We start from the raw sequence: 23,403 nt of genomic DNA on the forward strand, positions 1-23,403 counted from the left end.
ATCCAATCACACAATTGATCTGATAGTCCGTATGCTCTTACTTTGTTCATTAAACGACTATGGGGAACTGTGTCAAACGCCTTGCGGAAGTCAAGAAACACGGCATCTACCTGTGAACCCGTGTCTAAGGCCCTCTGAGTCTCGTGGACGAATAGCGCGAGCTGGGTTTCACACGATCGTCTTTTTCGAAACCCATGCTGATTCCTACAGAGTAGATTTCTAGTCTCCAGAAAAGACATTATACTCGAACATAATACGTGTTCCAAAATTCTACAACTGATCGACGTTAGAGATATAGGTCTATAGTTCTGCACATCTGTTCGACGTCCCTTCTTGAGAACGGGGATGACCTGTGCCCTTTTCCAATCCTTTGGAACGCTTCGCTCTTCTAGAGACCTACGGTACACCGCTGCAAGAAGGGGGGCAATTTCCTTCGCGTACTCTGTGTAAAATCGAACTGGTATCCCATCAGGACCAGCGGCCTTTCCTCTTTTGAGCGATTTTAATTGTTTCTCTATCCCTCTGTCGTCTACTTCGATATCTACCATTTTGTCAACTGTGCGACAATCTAGAGAAGGAAGCACAGTGCAGTCTTCCTCTGTGAAACAGCGTTGGAAGAAGACATTTAGTAATTCGGCCTTTAGCCTGTCATCCTCTGTTTCAGTACCATTTTGGTCACAGAGTGTCTGGACATTTTGTTTTGATCCACCTACCGCTTTGACATAGGACCAAAATTTCTTAGGATTTTCTGCCAAGTCAGTACATAGAACGTTACTTTCGAATTCATTGAAAGCCTCTCGCATAGCCTTCCTCACACTACATTTCGCTTCGCGTAATTTTTGTTTGTCTGCAAGGCTTTGGCTATGTTTATGTTTGCTGTGAAGTTCACTTTGCTTCCGCAGCAGTTTTCTAACTCGGTTGTTGTACCACGGTGGCTCTTTTCCATCTCTTACGATCTTGCTTGGCACATACTCATCTAACGCATATTGTACCATGGTTTTGAACTTTGTCCACTGATCCTCAACACTATCTGCACTTGAGACAAAACTTTTGTGTTGAGCCGTCAGGTACTCTGTAATCTGCTTTTTGTCACTTTTGCTAAACAGAAAAATCTTCCTACCTTTTTTAATATTTCTATTTACGGCTGAAATCATCGACGCAGTAACTGCTTTATGATCGCTGATTCCCTGTTCTGCATTAACTGATTCAAATAGTTCGGGTCTGTTTGTCACCAGAAGGTCTAATATATTATCGCCACGAGTCGGTTTTCTGTTTAACTGCTCAAGGTAGTTTTCAGATAAAGCACTTAAAAATATTTCACTGGATTCTTTGTCCCTGCCACCCGTTATGAACGTTTGAGTCTCCCAGTCTATATCCGGCAAATTAAAATCTCCACCCAGAACTATAACATGGTGGGGAAATCTACTCGAAATATTTTCCAAATTATTCTTCAGGTGCTGAGCCACAACAGCTGCTGAGCCCGGGGGCCTATAGAGACATCCAATTACCATGTCTGAGCCTGCTTTAACCGTGACCTTCACCCAAATCATTTCACAATTCGAATCTCCGTCAATTTCCTTCGATACTATTGCACTTCTTATCGCTATAAACACGCCTCCCCCTTCACTGTCCAGCCTATCTCTGCGGTATACATTCCAATCAGAGTTTAGGATTTCATTACTGTTTACGTCTGGTTTCAGCCAACTTTCTGTTCCTAGTACTATATGGGCGTTGTGACCGTTTATTAATGAGAGCAGTTCTGGGACCTTTCTATAGACGCTTCTGCAGTTTACTATTAGCACATTAATATTGTTATTCCTTGTTGCATTTTGCCTACTCCTGCCTTGCCGCGTCTCAGGAGGCGTCTTGTCGGGCCTAGGGAGGGAATTCTCTAACCTAAAAAAACCCCATGTGCACTCCACACGTACTCCGCTACCCTCGTAGCCGCTTCCGGCGTGTAGTGCACGCCTGACCTATTCAGGGGGACCCTACATTTCTCCACCCGATAGCGGAGGTCGAGAAATTTGCACCCCAGCTCTCCGCAGAATCGTCTGAGCCTCTGGTTTAAGCCTTCCACTCGGCTCCAAACCAGAGGACCGCGATCGGTTCTCGGAACGATACTACAAATAGTTAGCTCTGATTCCACCCCGCGAGCGAGGCTTTCCACCTTCACCAACTCCGCCAACCGCCTGTACGAACTGAGGATGACCTCTGAACCCAGACGGCAAGAGTCATTGGTGCCGACATGAGCAACAATTTGCAGTCGGGTGCACCCAGTGCTCTCTATCGCCGCCGGTAGGGCCTCCTCCACATCTCGGATGAGACCCCCCGGCAAGCAGACAGAGTGAACACTGGCCTTCTTCCCCGACCTTTCCGCTATTTCCCTAAGGGGCTCCATCACCCGCCTAACGTTGGAGCTCCCAATAACTAATAAACCCCTCCCCCCGTGTGCCTGCTCGGACCTTGCTGAAGGAGCAGCCACATGTCCACTCACAGGCAGAGCGGGCGATGCCACACGGCCAGCCTCCACATTGACCCTCCGCCTCGTGCGCCGCGAACGCCGCTGAACCCGCCACTCCCCTTGGGGAGAGGGTGGCCCAACCGCACCCGGTACCCGCGAAGATGTCTCGACAGCAGGGACAGTGGGTGAAGCATCTAACACCTGGGGTGCACCATGCGACGCACCAGACTCCCCACTGCCGCTACACTCCGAGGCAGCAGCCTGAAGACGGCTGACCGCGGCCATCAACACGCTCAGCTGTTCGCGAAGAGTGGCCAGCTCCTCCTGCGTCCGTACACAGCAGCCACACATCCTAGCCATCCTAAGAAATCAATTTACTATAGAGTGTTAATCAGCTTTTAACTAGACTGCTAATTCACTAAAGGCGGTTGATTATTGACTAAACTGTGATTGCTAACCACTTCTTGTAGAAACAAGGAAAATAGCACTACCTGTCTCTGGACGGTATTGAAAACAAACACTAGCACTACGAGCACTATGGCTGACTAAAGGGACTCTCTGACTGTATTCGAAACACACACGAGATCTATGGAACACTTAATAGCACTCTACTATTAAAGCTTCCTAAAAGCAAAAACACGCAGAAGAAGAAGTGACAAGTAAGAAAAATACAGATAATACTTAAATTAAGGTAGCTCGCTGCACAGCAGACGTGAAGCAGACGGCGGTTAGGGCGACACTGACACTACTGGCACTATGGCTGACTAAAGGGACTCTCTCTGACTGTATTCAAAACAAACACGAGATCTATGGAACACTTAATAGCACTCTACTATTAAAGCTTCCTAAAAGCAAAAACACGCAGAAGAAGAAGTGACAAGTAAGAAAAATACAGATAATACTTAAATTAAGGTAGCTCGCTGCACAGCAGACGTGAAGCAGACGGCGGTTAGGGCGACACTGACACTACTGGCACTATGGCTGACTAAAGGGACTCTCTCTGACTGTATTCAAAACAAACACGAGATCTATGGAACACTTAATAGCACTCTACTATTAAAGCTTCCTAAAAGCAAAAACACGCAGAAGAAGAAGTGACAAGTAAGAAAAATACAGATAATACTTAAATTAAGGTAGCTCGCTGCACAGCAGACGTGAAGCAGACGGCGGTTAGGGCCATTAAAATTGCTACACCACGAAGATGACGTAATACTGTCTCGAAATTTAACCGACAGGAAGAATATGCTGTGAAATGTAAACGATTAGCTTTTCAGAGCATTCACACAAGGTTGGCGCCGGTGGCGACACATACAACTATTTGACATGAGGAAAGTTTCCAACCGATTTCTCATACACAAACAGCAGTTGACCGGCGTTGCATGGTGAAACGTTGTTGTGACGCCTCGTGTAAGGAGAAATGCGTACCATCACGTTTCCGACTTTGATAAAGGTCGGATTGTGGCCTATCGCGATTGCGGTTTGTCGTATCGCGACATTGCAGCTCGCGTTGGTCGAGATCAAATGACTGTTAGCAGAATATGGAATCGGTGGGTTCAAGAGGGTAATACAGAACACCGTGCTGGATCCCAAAAGCCACATATCACTAGCAGTCGAGATGATAGGCATCTTATCAGCATGGCTGTAACGGATTGTGCAGCCACGTCTCGATCCCTGAGTCAACAGATGTGAACGTTTGCACGTTAACAACCATCTGCACGAAAAGTTCGACGACGTTTGCAGCAGCATGGACTATCAGTTCGGACGCCATGGCTGCGGTTACTCTTGACGCTGCATCACAGACAGGAGCGCCTGCGATGGAATACAAAACGACGAATCTCGGCGCACGAATGGCAAAACGTCATTTTTTCGGATGAATCCAGGTTCTGTTTACAGCATCATGATGGTCACATCCGTGTTTGGCGACATCGCGGTGAACGCACAATTGAAGCGTGTATTCGTCATCGCCATACTGGGGTATCACCCGGCGTGATGGTATGGTGTGCCATTGGTTACACATCTCGATCTGTCCGCAGCTCGTGGTCGTGTGGTAGCTTTCTCGCTTCCCGCGCCCGGGTTCGATTCCCGACGAGGTCAGGGATTTTCTCTGCCTCGTGATGACTGGGTGTTGTGTGATGTCCTTAGGTTAGTTAGGTTTAAGTAGTTCTAGGGGACTGATGACCATAGATGTTAAGTCCCATAATGCTCAGAGCCATTTTGAACCACGTCTCGGTCACCTCTTGTTCGCATTGACGGCACTTTGAACTGTGGATGTTACATTTCTGATGTGTTACGACCCGTGGCTCTACCCTTCATTCGAACCCTGCGAAATCCTACATTACAGCAGGATAATGCACGACCGCATGTTGCAGGTCCTGTATGGGCCTTTCTGGATACAGAATATGTTCAGCTGCCTGACTGGCCAGCACATTCTTCAGATCTCTCACCAACTGAAAATGTCTGGTCAATGGTGGCCGAGCAACTGGCTCGTCACAATACGCCAGTCACTACACTCGATGACCTGTGGTATCGTGTTGAAGTTGCATAGGCATGTGTACCTGTATACGCCATCCCAGCTCTGTTTGACTCAATATCCAGGAGTATCAAGGCCGTTATTACGGCCAGAGGTTATTGTTCTGGGTACTGATTTCTCAGGATCTATGCACCCAAATTGCGTGAAAATGTAATCATATGTCAGTTCTAGTATAATATATTTTTCCAATGAATACTCGTTTATCATCTGCATTTCTTCTTGGTGTAGCAATTTTAATGGTCAGTAGTGTATATTCGAAGATATGAGCGACATGTTGAAAGTGGCTATGACAGCACGCTATATTACGTATGGGGGTTCAGGGTAGAGGAGGGGAGGGGAGTTGGAGAGAGACGAAAAGAACTGTAACCCCTTCCCCTAAACCTAAACTTGGATTCGCGCCTGCCTGAGATCCGACATAATGTACTAACAGTTACACAGAAAGTTCCGACATAATGCACTAACAGGTACACAGAGAACTGTACTGATCACGGCTGACACTTTCAACGCATTGAGGACACTTCACAGGTGGTGTGCGTGGTCAGATACAACAGCGTAGCCCGCCTGGCATCTGCATTTATGCTCTAACACGCACGCATTTCTCGCGGTGTTTCAGTACTTTTGTTCAACTTTTGTATTTGTGTCGGGGTGGATGACCGTGACAAGTGCATGTACGATGCAGTATTGGATTTGTATTGTGATAAATGAAGTGAAGTAGCGGGTGAAATCCACCGAGCACCAAGGCGACACTGCGCTTAACGTCCCCACACGACGGACGGATCACCGTCAACACTGTCACGTGCAATCGCTTCATGAGACATTGAAGAGAGGTTTGCAATTTAATCCTGAGCATTGGCGCAAAGAGTGGTGTTCAGGAATCACCTCTCCTCTGCTTGCCTGCCAAATACAGGCAGCGAAAATTTTCCACCAGCAGGATTCGAACCTGCTTATAGTGTGCGCAAAATGCCGTGGCCGCTACATGCGCAGCCGCTTGTCAAAGCGTGGGGAGAGCGGCGGTGGTGACGTCTCGCTCAAAGCGCTCTAGGAGATATGCCGCTCTGAGCTGAAGCCTCTCTCACATTTTTGGTAAATATTAAACGGGGCTCCTTCATGGTCACACTTGCGTGCTCACCATTCAGAAACATGTCACCTCTGCTTTGGTTACTATTTTCAAAAAATTCCGCCGAAAATGCAGCGATTTTGTTTCGTCTAGTTTGTTAACCATTTGTAACTTTCAGAGAAGACTTATGAGTGCGGAATTTTGAGCAAAAGCAACACATTTCTCTAGTGTCATGTTAAAATTTGCTTCTTTTGCCAAAACTCAGCGGAATTTACACAGCTTCAACTCATTAACATGTTGTGCAGACGCAACTGCGAGGGAATTCTGAAACGGTGGTTTATTAAATAAAGATCTGAGGAAAAGTAAGATCAGCATCTTATGAAGAAGCACATTCTCGGTACAAAGCGGTGGTCTTGCGGTTCTAGGCGCGCATTCCGGAATCGTGCGACTGCTACGGTCGCAGGTTCGAATCCTGCCTCGGGCATGGATGTGTGTGATGTCCTTAGGTTAGTTAGGTTTAAGTAGTTGTAAGTTCTAGGGGACTGATGATCACAGCAGTTGAGTCCCATAGTGCTCAGAGCCATTTGAAATCTCGGTACAGAATAAACGTGTAATGACTTCAATAACCCATAGCATTTCTCGTTTCACCAGCTATCGATGGCCCTTAAAAATTATATTCTTGCACTGGAAAAGTCTGTGCTTAGTGGAATAACACGGTATATAATGAAGCTTTGCAAAATACCCATAGAGCAAAATACTCTCTTCTTTGTGGAATATCATCTGCTAAAATATCATTTCGATATCTCAAACCGTTTATGAAATATGAGGAATGTTGTGGATATTTCACTCTGGCTTTACCGCTGGTGCAGTGCGATCGCAAATGAGTGCTCTGCGTCACATCAGTTTTGCAAATTTGTGGTTAGTTGCTATGAGACCAAACTGCTGTGGTCATCGGTCCCTAGGCTACCCCGCGCGGTAGGTCAGTTTTCATGAGGTTGATGACAGGTAGGAACTTCCAACCAAGTCTTCAGAAAAATTCAATATGTTAGCTAATTTTCATACACAGAAACATATTATGTAATACGCACTAGACACAAAATCATAGCGGCCCCTATTCTTCATTGCAAGCTTTTTCGAATTTCGCGCTATGTCTTGCTTCCACGTAAATATCACAATAACTGTGACCATTAATGAAATGATGGGGACAACTTAATGAACCTGACATACAAAGCTGCAAGTAAAGCGAAAATCAAACTTCTTTACCGAATAGCTTCTGTAAAATTCTTTGCGAAAGATTGCAGGGCGAAGGTGGCAAACACTATCGGTCTCCCCTTCCGAACAAACGAATGAACTCTTTGGACGGAAACTGATCACTGCGCTTTGCCACAGTATCCTGCGGGACCTATACCTCAGTCTGGTGCCACAGAGCAGGCGTACGTTAGCGGTCTCGGCTATTCGGGCGGATGGGTTGTCGATTAGTTGAACTGAATACTGGCCATGTATCGTCTGTGTCTCTTCATTTAAAGAAAAGAAATTAGACTTTTCATCTTTCATCCAAGCCGTGTTTAAAGTCCACACTCTCCCTGACTGCCTTGCGAATGCAGTGACTTTTTGCCTCGATAAATACGAATGCACCGACCGATCTATTATCACAGAGCGAACTGGTGGCAGTGGTGAGACTGTGAATAGGGCGGCGGTTCAAGGGCTCCTCCAGCTATACAGGTTTACCTTTCCCGTGATTTCCCTAAATCTCTTATGGACGAACGGCAAACGCTGGGATGATTTGCTTGAAAAATGCCACGGCCAATGTCCTGCCCGAATCCGAACTTGAGTCCTGTCCAGATGACATCGTCGTTGACGAGACGTAGGGCTCTAACTGTCCTTACTTCTATTTAGCACTGAAACACTTCATCCGTAATTCAATTATTTTCCAGCCTTTTCTGTAAGTGTGATACACTGCTGAAGTAAGCAGTTTTCTAACAGACAGAGAGCAGTATGTCACCTTGAATGGGGTGACTTCAACACAAACAATCGTTAACTTCAGGTGTGCCCCACGGCAGCGTAATAGGTCCGCTGCTTTTTACGATTTACATAAACGATCTGGTTGATGGTATTGACAGCAGCATTAGATTGTTTGCCGATGATACTGTAGTCTACAGGAAAGTAGTATCACATGAAAGTTGTAAACAAATGAATGAAGATTTACAGAAAATAAATGCGTGGTGTAATGACCGGCAGTTATCTCTCAATATTAGTAAGTGTAGCCTACTACGTATAACAAGGCAAAAATCCCCATTAATTTCGAGTACAAAATAAATGCTCAGTCTTTGGAAGCGATAACATCCGTCAGATATTGGGGTGCGACTTCGAAATGATCTCAAATGGAACGATCAGATTACACAAGTAACGGGCAAGGCGAACTCAAGATTGCGGTTTATTGGTAGAATCCTGAAACGATGCAGTCCTTCAACAAAAAAAAATAGCTTACAATAATTTAGTTCGTCCAGTCTTGCGAGTATTATTCGTCTGTATGGGACCGTTACCAGTTGAGTCTCGCCGGCCGCGGTGGTCTCGCGGTTCTAGGAGCGCAGTCCGGAACGTGCGACGGCTACGGTCGTAGGTTCGAATCCTGACTCGGGCATGGATGTGTGTGATGTCCTTAGGTTAGTTAGGTTTAAGTAGTTCTAAGTTCTAGGGGACTAATGACCACAGCAGTTGAGTCCCATAGTGCTCAGAGCCATTTGAACCATTTTAGTCTCATTCAAGAGATTGAGAAGGTCCAAAGAAGAACAGCAAGATTCGTGACTGGTACATTTAGCCATCGCGAGAGCGTTACAGATCTCATAGAAATTTTGAAGTGGGATACACTTGCAGATAAAATGAAATGAAATGATCGTACGACATTGTTGGCCGGGAGACTCCATGCGGGGTGTTCGGCCGCCGAATTTGCATGCCCTTTGTATCTGACGCCACTTCGGCAACTTCCGAGTCAATGATGATGAAATACAAACAACACCCACTCATCACGAGGCAGAGAAAATCCCTGACTCCTCCGGGAATCGAACCCGGGACCCCGTGCGCGGGAAGCGAGAACGCTACCGCAAGACCACGAGCTGCGGACATTTGCAGACACATGACATGCTAAGCGGAAAGGGGCTCCTCACTAAATTCCGAAATCCGATCTTCGCCGAGGATGTAGAGTATATATTATTACCACTAACTTTCATATCGCTCAATTATCACCACTGAGAGGTAAGGAAAATTAGAGCTCGTACTGAGGCGTTCATACAGTCGCTTTGCCCTCGTGCGACCCCAAGTGGAACAGGAGGGGGGAGGGGGGATATGACTTTGGCCCGAATTGTGCCCTCCGCCACACGTCGCTTGGTGGCTGGCGGAGTATATATGTAGATGTAGTTTGTTAGATTAGTAATTCGTTTCAACCTGTAACAAACGAATATTTAATTTTATATAGTCTGCAATGTAAGTGAATGGAAACCTTTACATTCAAGGTTCGCAACTATCCGCCTCGGTAGCTGTGCGATCAGCGCTGCAGTTTCCCAACCGAAGGGGCCAGTCTTCGATTCCTGAGCGCGCCGGAGATTTTTTTCCGCTCGGGGACTGCATGATGTGCTATCCTTATTCTCGTGGCATTCCACTGCTGAGATGGCTGTATGGATGGGACCGAAAGACAATAAATTTGAAAAATGTGCAAAAAAAGCTACTACTTTTTGATATATTGCTTAACGTGTAGTACAGAATTTTCGTAAATCTTCGCAACTGTACTTTTATGCCAGTTGTCTTATTTGCGTGTTACGGGCGGAAGTGAAGACGAAGTCTATGTTAAAGGGACGCTATGGTGGCTAATCAGAAGTGGACGGTGTTCATTTGTTAAATATTTCCTGCAGACTGGACTACCTCTAGCACTGGGCTCGCTATGTTTATGAATCGGTATAAGACAGAAGCCTCCGATTAAAATAACTTTACGATTAAAGTTCCATTAATCCGTATGTAGTGTCGCGGCTCTTTCTCAGGCATCGCATGCCCGCTGTGTTGCCTGTTTTGTAGGTACAGTCTCGTCAGGCGAGACAGATTACTAGTAAGCATTCCCCCACCCCTGCCTCTGACAGCTGTCAGTCACAAAGTTGTTCTAATGGACCTATAGCGTTCAATATCCGCCCACTGTCATCCTCAACGACGGAACAACATTTTGTATTGTAGCTCTGTAGTAGCCATTGTTGAACGCCATATTGTACGTATTTCCCCTATGCTATTTTAGAAAATGGTTCAAATGGCTCACTATGGGACTAACTGCCGAGGTCATCAGTCCCCTAGAACTCAGAACTACTTAAACCTAACTAACCTAAGGACATCACACACATCCATGCCCGAGGCAGGATTCGAACCTGCGACCGTAGCGGTCACGCAGTTCGACTGAAGCGCGTAGAACCACTCGGCCACTCTGGCCGGCGCTATTTTAGAACTTGGGTTGCAGAACTGTACCAGTTCCATTATGGAGTTATCTCCGACTCCTCGGAAAAAAGTTAACTGCCACGATGAAGTTACATGCTCTAGGGATACAAAAGATACATATACATTGACAACATAGATTTTTGTGTCGATGTATCGTTATTAAAAATCAGCGCGTATTGTAAATCCTGCTGACTACTTCAACTAATAGGGACACTTCAACTATTATGATTACTACCCTATTTCTTCGTGTAGCTAGTTTAGTAGGTGAAACCAGTTTCTCCTATAAGATGAATGATTGTACCAAGCAATAATCGATAAAAACGAAGAAATTGGTTCTCGATGTCAGGGCATGGAGTAACTCCGGTTACTACGTGTCCGAGACATTCTCCAGTTACGTTCCATTCTAAAGTGAAATACTGCTCGTCCAACCTGAAGTTCCCTTTGTGATAATTGCCTCTGAGCAAAATAATCTCAAACGGATGATCGAACTATTAAAATGTTACGAAAGAGAAATACAAGAGATTCCAGGGGATTCTTAAGTGAGTGTCAGCAAAGTTATCGCTGACAAGTTGCCTAAATGATGCTTTTGAAAATAGTTCACCCAAAGATCCCAACGTTATCACACTGAGAAATGAACTGCAAAATAAAATGAGTTAGCGGCTCGAGAAACTGAAATATACCTCAGTTATGGCGCGTTGTCAACTGCTCTTCACCCTAGGTTTAAGTTATTATATTTTACAGATCCCTTTGCCAAAAGGAAAGCGCCCACGTACTGAAATGAATACGTCAAGGTTGCCACTTACGTTGCTCAAAGATCGGAAGAAATCTTTGATACCCGGTAATACCATAAGCATTTAACACACAAGAACACGAAATTGTAGTAGATATCTTCCACAACCACGTACGGTACAGTTCAAATGTATCTCGGATCAGCGGTTGCTGCTTTTACCACTTGCTTCGGAGTCGAAACTATGCCAGATTATTATGCAGTGAATATTGGATGGCGAGTTTCCTTAAGATGTTGACGAATAGTAGTGGCTACACTGCATGAGCGATGCATGGTCTGCCTCCTTCGGGAAGCAAATACGGTGCACGCAGTTTACTACTAGTGAGTCCGACATACATTTTCCATAACCGTTTAAGAAGTTCGGAAATTCCAAGTACGTCCAAGTTCTGTTTACAACTCTCGAAAGTAAGATCCTGTGGGGTATCAAGCGAAGTTTGTGAGTGGATTGAGCAAACTATGATATGGCACACTCGTAAAGATAGACGCACACTATCCCGGAAAGCCTGCTTACAAAGTTTCATCATCCATGAGTGATGAATCTAGTAAAACTCTAGGACCCCTAAGTATCACCTTGCGCAGAGATTGCGAAGACAAAACTGAACTAACAACAGCCCACAGACGGGCGTTTAACGAATTGTAGTTCCCGCAATCCATACCTGAATGGAATGGGAAGAAGTGGAGAGTGGGAAGTACCCTCTGCCATGCAGTGTTGATCGTTTCCGAGTATAAACGTAGTGTAGATATTCTATGGAGGACAAGCAGCCACTTACATCCACATCGATAAAATTTGGAAATGAAGGTTTCTATTATTGTGATCATTCTCGGTATACCAACGATTGGTGTCGTGCAGATGGGAATATAGCATACGGATGACGCCACCCGCCTAAATACCCTAGAAGAGGTGAAAATCACTAAACGCCGGGATAATAAAAGATCAATTATTATGTTCTTTACTTCTGAGATCATTATTCGGTAAGCAAACCCGGAGTTGGTTTAGTTCATTATGAAGGGTTTCTGTCGAGAGCGGTATTTCTCATTCAGTATAAGGTTACAGATTTCAAGGGACTTTTGTCATATCATTTACGCCTCGTGAACAGATGTCATTAGAAACGAAGACGTATAGACTTAAAAACCACGGCGGGAAGGGGCTCTCATTGCGTAAGAAACTGTCTTGGCAGTGATCTGAGATAATTCACGGAAGACACACAGGGCGTGTTTCGAGGCATTGTTCTCCAGACCCAATATGAGCATTTTTACCACTATTTATTCACTACTTTATAAGGAAAAACCAATGACAAAAAGTTACTTGGCAGTTCTTTTTGACAGATTCGATATCATCTGAAAAGTTTGTAAATCAACTTTCTGCTGTAATTAGCATACTTGGAATATTTTTTAAATGCCTGTCTGCTTGGCGCGTAACTGGGATTAATAAATATGAATCTGCTTGCCACTGGCTTGCATTATTCATTAGCTATGTTGTTCCGCACCGTCGAGGAATTCGCCCGGCAGGGGCTAGTTTACGGTGGAGACGTGGCGTTTTCTTGTTAATCCTTATTTTCGTCTCTGCTCAAATTTACGGTGTGTGATCAAAGACAGTCTTGTTCTTTGTGCGCCCTCGGCATCAGCTAGACAGGGAGTTTGTCGCTTCGTCTTAGTAACGCCGCTTATTTCACATTCCGCGCCATCCTTATCCCCTGCTTTCATCGCCACGAGAGGCAAGTATAGATGTTATCTTTGAATAATGAATTACTACTTTTATCCATTACGCATTAATACAGAGCTCTGTGACGGTGGAATACAATTTTATGTATTAATTGATAGTTACTGCACCCAATCAGTTTTGCCCTGATGTTTACTTACGCTGCACTGTAAGTAAACAAAGCAATGCCAACAGCAAATGAAAATGAATTACTACTTTTATCCATTACGTATTAATACAGAGCTCTGTGACGGTGGAATACAATTTTATGTATTAATTGATAGTTACTGCACCCAATCAGTTTTGCCCTGATGTTTACTTACGCTGCACTGTAAGTAAACAAAGCAATGCCAACAGCAAATGAAACTAAAATCTGTGTTCTTACGAACGCAGAGATAAAACACGTAAGTCACAATCACTTAGCCTAAATGAATGTGTATAATAAACTAAATGTCAGGCGGCTAAAATCGATGGCAGTGAGAAAATACATGAGGAATTATACTTTCCACGAAAACAAATCGTCAACGTCCAGGAAAGAAGACTAACTGTTAAGACACATATCATTAACCGCAATAAGATATTATTACTTGTGATTCCATTCACCTTCTATTATGATTAACATCAATAAAAATTACAGACAAAAACAATGACAAAAAATGGTTCAAATGGCTCTGAGCACTATGGGACTTAACATCTGATGTTATCAGTCCCCTAGAACTTAGAACTACTTAAACCTAATTAACCTAAGGACATCACACACATCCATGCCCGAGGCAGGATTCGAACCTGCGACCGTAGCGGACTGTAGCGCCTAGAACCCCTCGGCCACACAAGCCGGCCAAAAACAATGACAGATCGCTCTATTTTTGCTCTAAACCCATTTCTGGTCTAAAGACAACAGATGGCTCTTACTGTCAGATACTGCAGTACTAAAATATCGAATAACTTCGGTCAGATACTACAATAGCTTAGTGCCGGACAACTTCGCAAAATAACTGCAGAAATCGAAAGATGTCTTGGAAAACACGTTATGTGTTACAAACAAACTGTTTTACACATCAATGTAGTTTATGTTGTATCATCCAAAGACCTTTCACCTCTCTCCATTTTCGACTGTTACACGTATTTTCTGAAGTTTTTGTTCAGTCTTCAGATTTTGGTAGCGAAATTGTTTTTGTTTTTTGCTGAAGGCCTTGTGTAACTGTAAACCCGTTAACGGGGAAAGCGAAGACAAGCGCACGTTCAACGTGGGTGCTTCACATTCCTAAATATGAAGTTATTGTAATACACAACCACCGAAGAACCCACTCAAAGAATTAAGTCTTCTTAGTTCCTAACACTTAACATGGTAAGCAGTGTACGCATGTGTTTAGACCTTGTGGCGTGGTGGCGCGCTCATAATACAGAAGCGGTATGGCAGATGCCCCATATTATCTGAAGCAGTGTAAAGTTTTCTCTGCTGACGTGGAAACCGGTTACCACCACTCACATTATAAAAAGATTTCACCGTCTATAATATCAATGTCTGCAACTATAAGTGGAACAGGACTTAGAAATTTGGGTTTCCAGTGTATAAGCAGTTGTTCACAAATCACATCTATGGCTTTTAACTTCAACGCCAAGCTGATTTTTTGACGTTAGAGCGATACAGTGGTTCTTAAACTTACTTGCGTGTGAAGTTTCCCATCACTATCTAGAGGTTCGTGATCTAGAAAAATACTTCACATGCTTGATTGGCGACTCCATGGAGTGATGTGTGCCAACGAAAATGTTAAATTAAAAGGAAGGTCAGCGTTGGCCGTAATATTGTCGTTTTATTGATAGCAGAATCGATTTTCGATCACTCAGTGATCAAAAATCGACTCTGCTATCAATAAAACATCAATATTACGACCAACGCTGACCTTCCTTTTAATTTAACTTCACATGCTGTTATATCACTGTTTATAGCATTAACTTTAAGATCGTGAATGACTGAAGTCCCTCTCTAATTCATAACTTATACAACGAAATTCGAATAATAATTTTTTTTCATATAAATACTTGATTTTTTAAAGAAATATACATGCAGTTATTTACGCCGATTGTGTAAGCACACAATCTCATACATTTACACGCACTTTTTCTTGGCCGATTTTCTGAGCCGTGAGTAGGAAGCGGTAGAAGCAAGCCAAGGCGCACATTTTATCTCAAAACGGAAAACCCAGAAGCTTAAAAGTACAACAAAAAACACTGAACACAACACAGCATAATGAAACGCGGGATTCAACAATGGCTATTGCACTGTTACTTGCTCATTATTAAGTGATTACTACAGTTATAGCACCCAGATAAAACACGCTGCTGCCAATTTCTACGACTGCTATAAAATCAGAATTATAACCCATAAGTCAAGAAAAAGTGCATACACTGTACTTCAGTAGGAACCACAGAATTACCGTGTAATTCTGAAAAAGGAAATCTTACAATAATATCAGAGAAGAAAATGACTCTATGAGTATCTAATTTGCAAATGAAGTAGTTACCCAACTATTCGTTTCTGTAACCTGCCAGAATATGAAAATGCGCCCAATAACTCCATGGCGCATTGCCTTTTAAAATGAGACAAGTTGAGCGGGCTGATAGTCATTGCAATATTCTACCTAGGTCAACGCTAAATTGCTAGAAACTAAGATGCCACAAATTTTGAAGTAATCAAAGCGTACAACTGACAATTTTGTGAATTTTTATACTTACATATGCATTGTTAGGCAGCATTCCATCTCTCCACCAGACGTCCATTGTAGGGCTGTCCACTCAGTTCGCATCCAGTAAATCAGGAAATGTGTTGAGCACGTTATCAAAGTTGCAACCCTCCCACCCGCACCGCACCAGTGAATGTCACTAACTGAAAGGGGCATCTTGTTCCAACAATACTGGTTACAGATCGTCCATATCTTTGGTTTACTTGCAACGATTAATTTCGAAAATAATTTACAACAGTCGAATTATTTAGTTTAATACGTGTTATTTACAATCTTGGAATGCCTGTAGCGTGTATTTCAGTAACAACATAGTGTCCCCATCACAGTTACGATTCGGTTGCCTAATGCAGTGAGCTGCGGAGGACGCAACGTGAGGAGGGGAGGGCGGGGGGAGACGTCACGTGCGTGCCTCTGTACAGGGTGCTTCGTAATTCCTACTACAGGCTCATAGAGGTTGTAGAGGGTACTTGGTGAATAACGCTTTGGTAAGGAAGATCCGATCACTTTCAAATATCCCTCTTCAAGGCTGTTAGTTGGCCTCTACACATACGTGTATGTGTGTGTGTGTGTGTGTGTGTGTGTGTGTGTGTGTGTGTGTTCATAAAATGTTCAGTGTGGATTCCCTTTAACTTGAATAACAAAACTGTATTTATGTATTATTGCTGTAAAAAAAAGCACCTTGATTACTACATATTTATTAAAGTTCGTGAACAAAAGTCCATCATTTATTCTTAGTTATACAAAACAAAAACACAGTTGCACAAAATTGAGATATAGAAATTTATTACTTTATATTCAAAATTATTGGCTTACAGGATATTTAATATTATCAATTGTCTTTCTTGAAGAATTTTTTTCTTTTGTCTACGTAAGGCAATATTTTACATGTTTACACACATTCATCTTCGCCAGAAGTTTCTCAGACCGAAGTGAAAACAGAAAGAAGCCAAACTGCAAATATACGATAAATTGTTGTACAATAAATCGTTGCGATTGTTCTACAGGTCACAGTTTGACTGTTCTTTACACTCATGACTTTCACAAAACATTACACGTTCACTGAAAAGAAACGTTTCTATTTTTCTTTCAAAATTTCGCATTCAAATTCTCGTCGATCTCTGACACAGAGGTGCTGTCGCTGTGACCAGAGATACATGCGGCACACACTGGTTTCTTTACAGTGTTAAAAGATCGCGCTTTTGTCGATTGGTTATGTGTCTCTGCGGCTCTTTGGTTTCGTGCCGCCATAAGAAACAAACAAGAAAATTTCCTTAATTTATTGGACATTTTGTTATTCAATTTTTTTTCAAAAATCTATTTTTCCCCTTTTCCTGTAATTTATAATGATTCAGTACCTACATTCGTAACTTATTGCCCAAATCCACTCCAGAATTAGCGTTTCTCCTAAAAATAAAAGTTATGTAGGATTTCGGGACAAAATTCTCGGTCAAAAACTGACATCGAAATAGCATTTTAGAAACCTCCAATGCCATCATTCTACCTTTCCTTCCGTATCATCTGCCATGCCCTACTACGATCCTGTACAAGCTTCTATTTCTCCCATGTCCTCCGCCACTCTTGATACTTTCGCATTTCCTACACTTACCACAAATTGGACACCAATTACCCTATCGTTTCATCATTAATTATTAATTCCTGTACCTCCCGCGCTTGTACTAACATATCCCACCAACTTTACATCTACTCATTCTCCATATCCTGTCCCATCGAAACTTCAATTGCCTCTCGCTACCAGATGATGAAATTCGTTGAGAGATTTATTCTCCCTTACAGCTTTAACAACACAGTCCTTTTTCTCTCTCTGTCAGGGCTCTTCTTCACCCGCCTCCAATACACACACACACACACACACACACACACACACACACACACACTCACACACACAAATCAGTTGAAAGCTTCTCGCCAATTCACTATATTTTTTTTGAAAAAGTGACAGCCACATTTTACTTAAAATGGTCAATTTACCAACGCGCCCTTTAATAATTTTAAAAACACGTACATAATTTATTTTCATAATTTTTTAGGAACTCTTTGTGTAACCATTCAAGAAGAATATAATAATTCCAGTCCCAAAGAAAGCATATATTTGTGAAAAATCTATGTATGTATGTACGTTCCAAGTCTCTTTCTGTTTCACTGAATCGATTTCAGGTAAACTTCGTACACGTATAACTTACTATCTGGATAGAAATACTGTGGCAGTAACAACCACCTACTTCCTACAGGAGCAAGGCTGGGGCGAAATGGAGGTGACACAGAAGTATAACTCAGGAACGTCTACGGCATTTCTATAAAAATACTGTGCGGATGATATACTCCTTTCATTCGTAGGGGTAGTGATGGGAGTGAAGTGCCGTCACATGTAGAATTATTAGATAACGATCGATAATAGTATCGATTCTATATCCATAGTTTTCGGGGTCGCTAGGCTCATTTCTAACAATCCGACGATGATTCATCCCGGGGGCGGGAGGGAGGGGGGGGGGGGGGGAGGGGGGGGAGGGGGGAAGTGATTCGACGACAGTGACATATCAGCGTATCATATGTAGCAATTGCTACCAAATTTGGCTCATATATCACTTCCTAGCCGCAAAAATTACTGCGAGTGCAAGACATCCCTAGCACATATATGGCTGAAGATGGCGGTGAAAAGATGCGACAAAAAAGTATAAGTCTGGAATGCAAGAAGCAAATTCAACAAAATATGGCATATACATTTCTCATTATTTGTGTGATACTGTGGGGACAAGATACTACTACTACTATCCCCGGTGGTGGGGGTGGGGATGAGAAGAAGTGATTTGTTGAAATGTTTTAAAACTACCTGTTGGTATTTATTTCCTGTATTTGTTTCGGTTAGAATACTTTAAAAGTGTGAAGCGCGATATGTCTCCTATTTCTGTTGTTCAAGGCGTCGAGCAAGACGTGAAAATGAGCACTGCAGCGAGCCAATAATTTTGTCAGCGTGTTTCAAGGCCAAAGATTATTCCCCATGGCTAAATAATGCAAATACATGTAACTTCCTTCTCGGATTCGCATGAAGTAAAACAGGGGACAAGAAGACAGACGCCAGCGACAGTCATTTTTCACGAAACGACAATATGGCTGAAAATGAAACGTCTTCGGTCTGAGTCAACGGAAAAGAAGAAAGTGAAACTACTGCGAAGAAATTATAGTAATAATCAAATTATAGCGATAATTGACGGCGTCATCGACGTCAGGCTAAACAGGAACGTGTCAACAAAATGCGAGCAGCTGAATCTGAAGACTGACTTTAAAGTCGCGAACAAGGAATGAGGGAACGAGCGATCACAACACGGGCTGGCGAATCTGAGGTACGACGTGACATACGTCTTCTTCGTCTTTTTCTTCTTGTTGCGTTACGGCCTCTGTAGGGCCACGGGTAGCCCCATCGTGGACTGCATTTTCCTCTTCTTCTCCCAGAACTTCTTCATTCTTTTTCTTCGTCTCTCCCGCTCTTCTTCCGAGATCTTCAGTTTCCGTTTCAACTGTCGGCTCCACTGGTGACACACTAATCTTTCCCTGTATTCCTCTCTGTCATTGATCTCGCCGGCCGCGGTGGTCTCGCGGTTCTAGGCGCTCAGTCCGGAACCGCGCGACTGCTACGGTCGCAGGTTCGAATCCTGCCTCGGTCATGGATGTGTGTGACGTCCTTAGGGTAGTTAGGTTTAATTAGTTCTAAGCTCTAGGGGACTGATGACCACAGATGTTAGGTCGCCGCGCGCAGTCCGGAACCGTGCGACTGCTACGGTCGCAGGTTCGAATCCTGCCTCGGGCATGGATGTGTGTGATGTCCTTAGGTTAGTTAGGTTTAAGTAGTTCTAAGTTCTAGGGGACTAATGACCACAGCAGTTGAGTCCCATAGTGCTCAAAGCCATTTTTTGTTAAGTTCCATAGTGCTCAGAGCCATTTGAACCATTTTTTTGTCACTGATCTCCGGCATATTGCTCAGTGTATATTTTTTCATCTTCTGTCTTCTGGTCCGTCTTATTGTTCAGGCCGCTTCCTTTCTTGCTTCTAAGATGAGGAGATTACTGTTTAACGTCCCGTCGACAACGAGGTCATTAGAGACGGAGCACAAGCTCAGATTAGGGAAGGACGGGGAAGGAAATCGGCCGTGCCCTTTCTAAGGAACCATCCCGGCATTTGTCTGAAGTGATCTAGGGAAATCACGGAAAACCTAAATCAGGATGGCCGGACGCGAGATGTAACCTTTCTTGCTTCTAAGAAAACTTCCCATTTTTTCCGGGTCCTTCTTGCTGCTCCAGTGACATGCGTATATGCGGACGAAGCCATGGACTAAGTCAGTATTTTATAAATGGTTTCCGCTGAAGCTCGGCAGTGTTTTGCTACCAAACCATACCCGCCTAGCATGAGCGAGTGAACGAAATAATAATAACGGGAGAAAAAGAAAGTGTTCCCTAACAGTTTCCCCAAAGCGACACTCATCTCTCGCAAAGTGTGTTTTTTGTAAAATTAAAATCAAACAATGGAAAATACCGGATGAAATGTGACAATATTATAAAACCAAAAGTTGCCACTCACGATATTTGGTGAGTGCCAACTGTTGTAAAAATAAAACCCAATAGTCGGATTTGCAGCAGTAATAGTAATTCGTATTGATGCTGTAGAGGCATTGCCTGTAACTTCCACCGGGCGCAGTGTTATCCGACGCGGCGCGAAATTAAATTTCGCTAATCAGATGAGGGCAGCGACCACAGCAGCTGGGGTGGGGCGGCGCAGCAATCGACTATCTGAGGAATGCGGGCCAGTTGGTCGATACGAAGCGCAGCGTAGAGCACCAGCATTCCTGGTAGCCGGTGTTCTGCCCAGCGCTGCGCGCATAGTAATGCAAGCGCCGGCTCGGTGCCCTATCTACCGTTTTATTTTTTCGATACGCATCGAACAGTTATGTTGCTACGATCACATAATTTGGTTTCAGATACCTATCAGACTGTGAGAAATACACGGTACAATATAATAAAATAAAGGAATAGATTATAATGAAATGTTGAAATGCATGCCTTTTTAAAATGTATCGAATTACTGAGATTAATTTTTCGGCATGAATGACAAGCACAATTAGCTGAGCTATGCCTGGAAATAAGTTCGTATTAGTTCATATTATTTTGCAGGGCGAAGTAGTTTCTTTCTCCGCTGTAGATTTGTGCTTACCATTCTTCATAATGCTACGTTTGGTCGCCGTGTTCACCTTTGAAGTCTTGACCGTGTTCCCATTAAGCTTATCGGATCTTCGTAATTTTCCAAAGTACACAGGTGGGCTTCAGTTCTTGTAATTATTGTACTATTTGAAATAACAACTCACACGACCTTTCTGTTAATGAAACAGTACTGTATTTTTCTAAACGGTGCACATATGAAATACATACTCCTCACTTATTCATAGCGACCCCAAAATGGCGGTCTACAATTACTCGCTAAAAATGGCGTGCTTCTCACTCGTTCACTAGCTGAGCGCGAATCCTTCCTTCCTCCTACTGGTACCAAAAAAAAATCCTCTGTTTTTTAACAACTGAAAGTCAAAAAATACATGACGGTAGGCATAGGCTCTATAATGGGCTACCTCTTCATCTTCTCTCTTTGCCTTTAATGAAGACGAAAACATAAAGGAAATGCAAAAGGTTTATGATAACGGCTAAAGCTTCACGGGAAGACAAAATTTTTTTCTGTGTCTCAGTATCAGCCGCTATTGTACGTGGCCATATGGTTTTTTTTTTTTTTTACTAGTATCGGCTTTGTTATTATTTTTGGCCATTTTCTACATTATTGTAATTATTTACAATGAAATTTGAAGAAAGATTATTTGATGTTGTGTGAGTTGTAGCGATATATGTCATCGTCTTTTCTGACAGCAGAGACTAAATAAAGACATAAGCAGCGGCGTCAGTGCCACTGCGTGTATCGGAATACAATCACTTTACCTGAACATGCTCGCTAATGGGAGGAGATCTGATCACGTACAGTTCCGGATCATCATATTAACTGGCAAAGTCTGTGATTTGACTGCATCTCGGTTGTATCCTATGGAGAGACTGTTGATGGTGGTCCGTCGACGTTGCATTTCTTCGGAAGCCTTGGTGGTATTTTTGAGATGACAGGGTATACGCTTTAAACGAGTTGCACCTTCTCCGGCTGTTTCGTAATCATTCTCAACAACGAAAACATTACAAGTACCGTAGTACAAGAATTCTGTTTAAGTCTTCCATACGATACAATTACATGTTTGGCTCTAGAGCAGATAAGGATATGGACCTTTCCTTTTTACTAGGTCGAAGATTTCAAGCAACTTTTCAGTATGGTATCCTTGCATAGAGGGAACGGTTATCTTTAAAACAGAGTAGATTTGTTCCTACTTTCTCTCACATACAATAAAATTTTTAAAAAAAGTATATAGATCTTCTGTAGGATGTTTTCCAGTATACCGAAAAAAGTATTTTCTGAGTTGCTAATAAATGCAGAAATGAATTTTCTTTGTGCTGTAATATCACCTGTAGCACATTACTAACGTGAATTGGCTGGTAGTCATTATGGCTGTTGGTCAGAGTGGTTCGAGGCAAAAATAGTACGATGCAATATGAAGTGAAAGTTGCGTCCTAGTTCTGGATTAGGGCAAGGATCGTAAGTGCACTCTCTCTTTCCATGCATATATCCTGACTTGAGGGGTCTGCTAGTTAATCGGATGTGGCATATTAATTGCAAGCCATAAGGGGTGGCCAGATGCCCTCCCTGTCGCCACACCATACACCCCCCCCCCCCCCCCCCTCCGGACTGGTCCACGGGCTGAAGACCACCACAACAAGAACAACAGTTACCCTTTGGCGGGCCATTGGGGATATACTACCCACTAAACGTATTTCTTTACGGCGATTAAGGGAATATGTTTTATCACTTCTGCACGCTCCTGGCATCTAGTGGCAGTCCGCTACACCAACTGTAGTTTCTGTTTGTTGTGAAAAATAGGACTGTGGGAAGTATGTATCCCGCCAAACAACGACGTTTTAATGGTTATTGGGTTCAAATGGTTCTGATCACTATGGGACTTAACATCTGTGGTCATCAGTCCCCTAGAACTTAGAACTACTTTAACCTAACTAACCTAAGGACATCGCACACATCCGTTCCCGAGGCAGCATTCGAACTTGCGACCGTAGCGGTCACGCGGTTCCAGACTGAAGCGCCTAGAACCGCACGGCCACAGCGGCCGGCCGGTTATTGGGAAGGATGGTTACCACCAATGTAGTTTCTGGAAGGGACTTCGGAAGTACACTCACCACAAGATTAATCTGTCCTTAGTGGTCCTCGGTAAGCATACTTACCACCAGCTTACGGGTATGCCAAAGCTTTTGGGAATACGTTTTACTACCTATGTCTATGCCTGACATCTTGTGCTAGTACTCTGCACCAGGGGTATGAAAACTGCTACAACAATCATTTTCCATTCGTCGTGGGCTCGATCACTACTGCTGTCGGAACACATTGCTTCGCTTCTGCAATATACATTATTACGAACTGTATCAGCTCGTACCTTTATTGTGCGATATAGTTTCAAGGCTTGTTTTCGCATTGTTGTAAACTTTTATATCGATAAC

General features: G+C 43.3%; 1 protein-coding gene across 1 annotated transcript in view; it reads left to right on the forward strand.

Moving 5' to 3' along the window:
* The window catches only part of LOC126267893 (uncharacterized), a 900,836-nt gene that overhangs the window by 489,795 nt on the left and 387,638 nt on the right, over window positions 1-23,403 (forward strand). The gene's annotated exons all lie outside the window — the stretch shown is intronic.

Source organism: Schistocerca gregaria, chromosome 4 (genome assembly GCF_023897955.1).
Source record: "Schistocerca gregaria isolate iqSchGreg1 chromosome 4, iqSchGreg1.2, whole genome shotgun sequence".
NCBI lineage: Eukaryota > Metazoa > Arthropoda > Insecta > Orthoptera > Acrididae > Schistocerca > Schistocerca gregaria.